Consider the following 10,313-nt stretch of genomic DNA (forward strand, 5'->3'; position numbering starts at 1 on the left):
TGGACAGCAAGCTACACCGCGATGCAGAGCGCCTCTCTTGCAGAGTCTGCCACTTGAGTTTGCTAAACATCTCCGTAACGCTATCACGTTTACCAAATAACCCTGTGACGAAACGCGCCGCTCTTCTTTAGATCTTCTCTATCTCCTCCGTCAACCCGACCTGGTACGGATCCCACACTGATGAGCAATGCTCAAGTATAGGTCGAACAAATGTTTTGTAAGCCACCTCCTTTGTTGATGGACTACATTTTCTAAGGACTCTCCCAATGAATCTCAACATGGCACCCGCCTTACCAACAATTAATTTTATATGATCATTCCACTTCAAATCGTTCCGTACGCATACTCCCAGATATTTTACAGAAGTAACTGCTACCAGTGTTTCTTCCGCTATCATATAATCATACAATAAAGGATCCTTCTTTCTATGTATTCGCAATACATTACATTTGTCTATGTTAAGGGTGAGTTGCCACTCCCTGCACCAAGTGCCTATCCGCTGCAGATCTTCCTGCATTTCGCTGCAATTTTCTAATGCTGCAACTTCTCTGTATACTACAGCACCATCCGCGAAAAGCCGCCTGGAGCTTCCGACACTATCTACTAGGTCATTTATACACTCCTGGAAATTGAAATAAGAACACCGTGAATTCATTGTACCAGGAAGGGGAAACTTTATTGACACATTCCTGGGGTCAGATACATCACATGATCACACTGACAGAACCACAGGCACATAGACACAGGCAACAGAGCATGCACAATGTCGGCACTAGTACAGTGTATATCCACCTTTCGCAGCAATGCAGGCTGCTATTCTCCCATGGAGACGATCGTAGAGATGCTGGATGTAGTCCTGTGGAACGGCTTGTCATGCCATTTCCACCTGGCGCCTCAGTTGGACCAGCGTTCGTGCTGGACGTGCAGACCGCGTGAGACGACGCTTCATCCAGTCCCAAACATGCTCAATGGGGGACAGATCCGGAGATCTTGCTGGCCAGGGTAGTTGACTTACACCTTCTAGAGCACGTTAGGTGGCACGGGATACATGCGGACGTGCATTGTCCTGTTGGAACAGCAAGTTCCCTTGCCGGTCTAGGAATGGTAGAACGATGGGTTCGATGACGGTTTGGATGTACCGTGCACTATTCAGTGTCCCCTCGACGATCACCAGTGGTGTACGGCCAGTGTAGGAGATCGCTCCCCACACCATGATGCCGGGTGTTGGCCCTGTGTGCCTCGGTCGTATGCAGTCCTGATTGTGGCGCTCACCTGCACGGCGCCAAACACGCATACGACCATCATTGGCACCAAGGCAGAAGCGACTCTCATCGCTGAAGACGACACGTCTCCATTCGTCCCTCCATTCACGCCTGTCGCGACACCACTGGAGGCGGGCTGCACGATGTTGGGGCGTGAGCGGAAGACGGCCTAACGGTGTGCGGGACTGTAGCCCAGCTTCATGGAGACGGTTGCGAATGGTCCTCGCCGATACCCCAGGAGCAACAGTGTCCCTAATTTGCTGGGAAGTGGCGGTGCGGTCCCCTACGGCACTGCGTAGGATCCTACGGTCTTGGCGTGCATCCGTGCGTCGCTGCGGTCCGGTCCCAGGTCGACGGGCACGTGCACCTTCCGCCGACCACTGGCGACAACATCGATGTACTGTGGAGACCTCACGCCCCACGTGTTGAGCAATTCGGCGGTACGTCCACCCGGCCTCCCGCATGCCCACTATACGCCCGCGCTCAAAGTCCGTCAACTGCACATACGGTTCACGTCCACGCTGTCGCGGCATGCTACCAGTGTTAAAGACTGCGATGGAGCTTCGTATGCCACGGCAAACTGGCTGACACTGACGGCGGCGGTGCACAAATGCTGCGCAGCTAGCGCCATTCGACGGCCAACACCGCGGTTCCTGGTGTGTCCGCTGTGCAGTGCGTGTGATCATTGCTTGTACAGCCCTCTCGCAGTGTCCGGAGCAAGTATGGTGGGTCTGACACACCGGTGTCAATGTGTTCTTTTTTCCATTTCCAGGAGTGTATATATTGTGAAAAGCGATGGTCCCATAACACTCACCTGTGGTACGCCAGAGGTTACCTTAACGTCAGTAGGCGTCTCTCCATTGAGAACAACATGCTGTGTTCTGTTTGCTAAAAACTCTTCAATCCGGCCACACAGCTGGTCTGATATTCCGTGGGCTCTTACTTTGTTTATCAGGCGACAGTGCGGAACTGTATCGAACGCCTTCAGGAAGTCAAGGAAAATAGCATCTACCTGGGAGCCTGTATCTAATATTTTCTGGGTCTCATGAACAAATAAAGTGAGTTGTGTCTCACATGATCGCTGTTTCCGGAATCCATGTTGATTCCTACAGAGTAGATTCTGGGTTTCCAGAAACGACATGATACGCGAGCAAAAAACATGTTCTAAAATTCTGCAACAGATCGACGTCAGAGATATAGGTCTATAGTTTTGCGCTTCTGCTCGACGACCCTTCTTGAAGACTGGGACTACCTGTGCTCTTTTCCAATCATTTGGAACCTTCCGTTCCTCTAGAGACTTGCGGTACACGGCTGTTAGAAGGGGGGCAAGCTCTTTCGCGTACTCTGTGTAGAATCGAATGGGTATCCCGTCAGGTCCAGTGGACATTCCTCTGTTGAGTGATTCCAGTTGCTTATTTCGATGTCAGCCATTTTTTCGTTTGTGCGAGTATTTAGAGAAGGAACTGCAGTGCGGTCTTCCTCTGTGAAACAGCTTTGGAAAAAGGTGTTTAGTATTTCAGCTTTATGCGTGCCATCCTTTGTTTCAATGCCATCATCATCCCGGAGTTTCTGGAGATGTTGTTTCGAGCCACTTACTGATTTAGCGTAAGACCAGAACTTCCTAGGATTTTCTGTCAAGTCGGTACATAGAATTTTACTTTCGAATTCACTGAACGCTTCACGCATAGCCTTCCTTACGCTAACTTTGACATCGTTTAGCTTCTGTTTGTCTGAGAGGTTTTGGCTGCGTTTAAACTTGCAGTGAAGCTCTCTTTGCTTTCGCAGTAGTTTCCTAACGTTGTTGTTGAACCACGGTGGGTTTTTCCCGTCCCTCACAGTTTTACTCGGCACGTATCAGTCTAAAACGCATTTTACGATTGCCTTGAACTTTTTCCATAACACTCAACATTGTCAGTGTCGGAACAGAAATTTTCGTTTTGATCTGTTAGGTAGTCTGAAATCTGCCTCCTATTACTCTTGCTAAAGAGATAAATCTCCCTCCCTTTTTTATATTCCTATTTACTTCCATATTCGGGGATGCTGCAACGGCCTTATGTTCACTGATTCCCTGTTGTGCGCTTACAGAGTCGAAAAGTTCGGGTCTGTTAGTTATCAGTAGGTTCAAAAATGGTTCAAATGGCTCTGAGCACTATGGGACTTAACATCTATGGTCATCAGTCCTCTAGAACTTAGAACTACTGAAACCTAACTAACCTAAGGACAGCACACAACACCCAGCCATCACGAGGCAGAGAAAATCCCTGACTCCGCCGGGAATCGAACCCGGGAACCCGGGGTTATCAGTAGGTCCAAGATGTTATCTCCACGAGTGGGTTTCAGAGGATCGTAGGAAGGTACCTGTGTTCCGAATTAACCGAACACGAGACCGCGTACTTGCATATTTCGGGCGCGCATCATTAACAACAGATTGCGTCCGTCCATGACTTCAGTCGACGAACGCGTCGTGGGGTGCCGCCCTGACCAGCAGGACGGTAATGTATTCGCTGCTACAGCGTAGGGCTCCAATATATATTTCTCAGCAGCCGGTTCTTTGCAATCATATTTTTCTTTTGTTTGAATAGTAGAGTGTAGATGCTTGATGGTGGCGTAGTTTTTTTGCCATAACACGGATTAAAGTGTATGAAGTCAGATAAAGCGATTAGTATTCCGGTTAGTGTCGTGTGTCGATCCCCAGATGATCACTTTGTCCACCATAGACCCCATGTCAGTGAAAGAGTTTGTCAAATAAAAATGTTTGTGTGATGTTTCTTTAGCCTTTAGTCTTTGTTGTCTTGTGCTGTTGAGGATGAATAAAGCTATTGTCATTTAGATCACAACTTCTCCCTGAGTTCTGATTAACAGTACCTTCCCATTTTATTATTAAAGTCTAGATTTGAAACGTAAGTAGAAGGCTTTCAATTGACGAACCGCTGCCAGGATCTTGGTCCTTGGCACTTCTGTGATGCTGTCAGTTTGCGTACTTGCCGAACAGGTCCACATTATTAAGAAAAATATGGTTCATTAGTATGATGTAGATATTCAATATTCTGATTGTGTTGTTTATGTGTTTATTTGTTTTATTTATAGTGCATTTGTGTCAGCGACTTCTGTGTCATTTGTCGACCGATTTCTCGTCGTTGCTAACGGCGTTGTCGTATTATTTTTGTGGTGTTTACTTTGTATTTGCTTTGTATTTGCTTGTTTTTGATTCTGAATCTTGTGTACTACTGTCATTGTATTATACTGCATATATCTTGCGAGTTAGATAATAGGTTGTCCACGTGTTGCACAGATAATTAAAGTTGTTGTTGATAGAGTATTTGAATAATAACGAGAAGTAGAGCTAGACAAGTAGACGGGAGTGAGAAAATAAAACATACCGTACGTCATGGAGGATGAGCGCAATGAAACGGTTGAGGCACATTTTGAACGAAGGGAGGCGTTGCTGTTGAATGGTGTTAGCAACAACATGGTCGTACAACAAGGAAATCAGGGAGACAAAAGCGATATGGCTTTTCTTGAGGGGAGAGGCAGTGTCAGATCGCGTGTGATAGAAGATGTGAGCATACCACAGCATATAGAGGCAGATGTGCTTATTAGAAATCTGGACAAAGAAGACAGGGCGGTATCTGAATGCAATGATGCAGACAGAACACCACAGAAACCATGTATGAGTTCGGACGATCACGATACTGAGGAACTCGAAGAGGACTTCAATCTAGTGGCATTTTTAATGGGAAGAAACTTGATAGACTAAGGGGAATAGAGGTTGGACTAAAAGGAATGGAGGAAAGTTTAATGGACTAAAAGGAATGGAGGAGAAAACTTATGAGACGAGAACGGACATAAAAAATATCAGTTCTCAGGTAAATCAGATGCGAGAGGAACGCAAGTCATGGGCAAATTAACTCCAGGAAAACCTGCGGAAATTACACACGAAACCAATGAAAGGTTTAAAGGCTTCACATGATGCTAAGAAGGCGGCAGAGAGCGCCAAGACAGTGTTGTAAGTTTTGCAAGGCGAGTAGCAGCTGATGCCTCGAAAGCGAGTAAATGCATAAGATTGCAAGGACGAGAGGCGGTGATCAATTTGAACAAGAAGATCGAAAGCGTGGAAAAGCGGCAAAATGACGCGGAGCAGCGCATCAACACAAAAGTACGTGAAACCACGGGTTTTCATGCGACAGCTCCCATGGGCAAATTAGAATCTGAGCTGCGCAAATTGCGGACTGGTTCGGAGCTAACAACTGCAACTCCAGTGAGAGAGACTGAAGAGGTCCAGACTCTCCTTTCGTTCAAATCGCAACAGGAAGAGATCAAAACACGCTTGTGGAGAAGAAATTGGAGACGGCGCTAAGGAAACAAATTCAAATGCGGCCAAGCGCGAACGCAACAGAACCAGAAACAAATTCAGATGGGACGGATAACTGAATACCGTAGGCATCGAGCAGAGGGCATGGTGAGATGAACGTCGTATTTTCTCAAAGCCGAGGAGGGAGCACAAATGTGGGGACGTCGAACGAGGACATACAAAGGTCCGATATTTTCCGTAGGACGGAATTTGTCGGCGAAACGCCATTTGATTTTCAACACTTCTCACAAGTACGAAAATTCGAAATTTTCCGAGGTGAGGGTAATTTTACTCACCCACGCACTTGGATATCACAATTTGACCTCTCTTTAAAATACAAGCTGTACTTTACTTGCAGACACTTTCAAGGTTCAGTTGTGGAGAAAATGCGCGGAATATCAATAACGTGTAGAAGTTACCAGGAGTTCAAGGACAGCTTCCTAAATATCTACTGGTTCAAGGAGACGCAAAAGCGCGTAAAATACGAGGTGATTGTTGACAAAGGTTTCGAGAGTTCAGGCTACAAAAGTCCAGCCAATTTCCTTGAAGCAATGATTGACAATTACCCGTATCTTCACGTACCATGCTCTACCGGTGAAATCATTCGTCATTGTTACACCAAACCTCCGTCAGCATATCAACAAGTATTATCTGGCAGGTGTAATGTGGAGCTCCGTACTTTCCGCAACACACTTTAAGAATTAGAGTATACATTCAAAGCAGAAAATATCACAGAACACAGAGGAAAGTCTGACAGATACGTCGCAGGCCCTGTGTCGTGTCCACAATATAACCATTACAATAAAAGGAACGGAAATACGCGGAATGGAGCGCCTTACGGAAACCATTCACGGTCGGGAAATTTCTGGAGTAATGAAGTTGAACAATGAAGAGATTGGAATGAGAACCGCAATAGTTATGTACTACACAACAGAGGCTGGAATGCAAGAAGGAATGAACGCTACAGATCGCAAAACAACGGATGGTGAAACCATGCATCCGGTTTCAAGGACAATAGAAGATTGGCGCAATTGAACAACGGAGGAATTTGTTAAGGAGATCATCTGGAATGTAAATGGTTGTGAAAACGTACTTGACATCTTGGTGGCAAGTAATCCTCAGCAAATATGGAGAATAATGATGGTTACAGAGTTTTAGAGACCACAAGGTTATTGTAGCTAGACTAAATACCATAACCTCTAAACCCAATAAAAATAAAAGCAAAATGCATCTGCTTAAAAATGCAGATTAAAAATTCACTTGATGCCTTCCTAGAGACAGTCTCCATTCCTATCAATCTATGTAAGGGTAGACAAGATGTAGTTTAAATTCAAAGTAGTAGTATCAATGGCAATTGAAAGACATATAAACCAAATAAATTAATAGGAGACGGTACTGATACCCCATAGTACACAAAACAGGTCGGAACACTGTTGTTGCAGTAGCAATGAAAATAACGCACAGCTCACGCGGCAACCACAAAGCATGCAATGCAAGGACAGTACCGGTCACATACCCGATTCTACGCATGACAGACTTCTATAACACAGTTGCAAGCACCCAAATATATAGCATCAATGATTGTGAGAAGACTTAAGAACAAACACTGATCGCCTGAGAAGGTGAAAAAAGTAACAGCCATCTTTACCCATTTGGTGTACTCAAGTTTCAATATATACCTTACAGTTTGAAGAATATGGTGCAAACCTGACAATAATTCAGCCTAGGACTTCGTGTTCTCTTACATGGATGATTCTTCAGTGTTCTCCATCTCACTGGAAAACACGAGTTACACCTCAAACAGCCCTTTCAACGATTAAGGCAGTATGGGAAAGTCATAAACAGGGACAGATGCCGTCCAGTCAGGCAAGAAGTGAGGTTTTTTGACTTCAGAGAGACAACATCAGGCATCTCGCCACTGTCAGAGACAGTGTCAATCGTTTAAAACACGGCGGCTCCCCAAAACTTTAAAGAACTGATAGTTGGTTTGGAATCGCAAACTAAGGCTGTCGTCACATGCCGAAAACTATGGAATTATAAGCAGCTCTGACAGACATGTAGGAATAAGGAATACCAACAGTCGTACTTTCTATAAAATATATTAATTACGTGACCAGTTTGAACACTGCATTAGTGTCGTCTTCAAGACCCTGTACATCAGAAACCATAAGAAATATATTACAAGTAATGCGCAAATGTTGATGGTATTGTAACCATAAAATAAGGCATCTTAAACTGGCTATTTGAAAACATTAAAGCACGTGTCCGAACTGATACCTGTAGTTATGTACAGTCATGCTCAAAAGTATCCGAACGACCTGAATTGCATGTCGCCTGATTCGCATACAACCCCCATAACGCAGCTGTCTAGCAGGTCCTCTAATCGCTCCTTGGTACAGTCGTTTGACTATTGAAAATTGTTCCAACAAGTCACCACTAGAAAACACTGCTCTGTATCGCAATAACTCAAGATGTAAAGTAATACCAAGATACTACAAGTATCAGGGAACACCTTATCACAGATAAGACTGTCCTTAAAGCTTGTAAGTTCACATTTACTACAATAAATGACATACCTGAAATGTTACCATTCTCATTATTACATCAGATAGGTAACACACGTAGTACGTTCGTCGTATTCATGATTTCCTCTTCAAAGTACCATACCGTACTTATTATTTAAAGCAAAATGACATTAAAATTTTAGGTTATTCACGAGCTGCTAGTTGAGAATATGTATGAACTTCAAATGACGCGACGAACCGTCTCGTTCTGCACATGGATTCAAACCCAGGTCATGCAGACTAAGCAATGATTTCATGACCGACGGAAACTAACAGTCATTCCTGATTAGGCATACAGAGAGTGATATACCTCGATTTTAGACAGTATCAGTTAGCAAATATCAACTATAAATTACATAACGTAAACATTTTTAAAGGGCTCAAATTCCTACCCAACATCTATTGTCCCTGTTAACGAACTACGAGAAATGTTAAATATTGCTTCTTCACAACTAACTTACTTGAAATGCCGTGAGGTAAAGCTTTGAGTTGGACAGGGATTCGAACCCAGATCATAATCGGATTGATACTGAAGCATAATCAACTGTGACATATCGGATTCTCTCGGCAGTAGCAAGATGTTTTAACTGAAACGACGAGACGAAACATTAACGTTTTTCCTTCCCAGGACTCCAACCCAGCACCTATCACTGTTATATCCAAGAGAAAACTAACGTTAACTATTGGTTTCTTACATCAGCAGCGACATGTGAGCAGGTTTGAACTAGAAATAATATGACGAAGAGTTCAGTGCTGACTGGTAATCGAACCCCACACATATCGTTGTTGGCTACACACAAAGAGACGTCAGCTACCGAATTTTTCTCCACCAGCAGCTCGGAATAACATCCTTGAACTTACAGTGATCTCGCAAATAGTTCTGTGTCTCACTGGGAGTCAAAAACGTCAGATATCGTTAGTGTTGGCAACGAATGAAAATACATTAAAAATCAAAATTATTATCCACCAGCAGATAGGTGTTCTCATGCTAGAGCTTTATAATACATAATGAAATCTTTAGTGCCAGGCCAGGATTCGAACCCATTCACGTGCAGTATGTGGAGATGTTGAGGAATTTGCAGTTTTGAACAAACAACAAATTCTAGTCGAGCTGTATTGTCACGAAGGGATCAAATTCCGCGTTAAGGACGGTCTAAGTTGCATTCCCAGTTCAGAACCAGTTCTATCGACATACAGAAGCTCAAATAAAAGATGGAATAAGTGTCCTGTGACCCTACATAGCGTTTGTTTCGTCACTAGAAAAAAAATAACTAGTATAAGAAAGGTTACTGGTGATAGAGTTTCTACATGTCGCCGTTCCAGACTTTATTGTGGTTCAACCCAACATCTACTTGGTAGAGAAGGAATAACATGTTTAATGTACATTTCAAACCACAATGCCATTATACCTTCTTCACTTGGCGTAGCCAGAAGAGAACAGAATCTGTCTCTCCATATCTAAAATCATTGACCGAAGGTGGAAACGAACCAAGACCATGAGTATATGAACTTATCATCAGTCCAACAGAGCACCAAATCCTCATCTATGTGGCTCCTTTTTCTATCATAACGCCGTTGCGCCACATTGGATGAGAATTCTGACACACAAGCACCCTGTAGTAATTTGCAGCAAGTTCCGTAAATTCATTTACTTAGTTGACCGAATCATCATGAACTAGCTGCCTCGGCTAACCAGTGCATTCGTTCGACTCTATTTTCTAATCAATGAAAAAAAACACGTAACTGCCAACTACACAGAACTTCCAACAGTGTAGGATGCAGAAATTTAAAAGGAAGTGTTCCTTTCCACTTGAGCTACCCCATTGCGCTATCTGTTTGTTGAAAACGTCGTGCAGTGCAAAAGAAAAGCTGTAACTGTTTGTCTCTCAGTATTGTGGAATGCAGAAGTTCATCTACATCTACATCTACATTCATACTCCGCAAGCCACCCAACGGTGTGTGGCGGAGGGCACTTTACGTGCCACTGTCATTGCCTCCCTTTTCTCTTCCAGTCGCGTATGGTTCGCGGGAAGAACGACTGTCGGAAAGCCTCCGTGCGCGCTCGAATCTCTCTAATTTTACATTCGTGCGCCTTACTAGGCCGTAGCAAATGACGTAGCTGAAGGCTATGCTAAA

The sequence above is a fragment of the Schistocerca americana genome, chromosome X, assembly GCF_021461395.2.
Source record: "Schistocerca americana isolate TAMUIC-IGC-003095 chromosome X, iqSchAmer2.1, whole genome shotgun sequence".
Classification (NCBI taxonomy): Eukaryota; Metazoa; Arthropoda; class Insecta; order Orthoptera; family Acrididae; genus Schistocerca; species Schistocerca americana.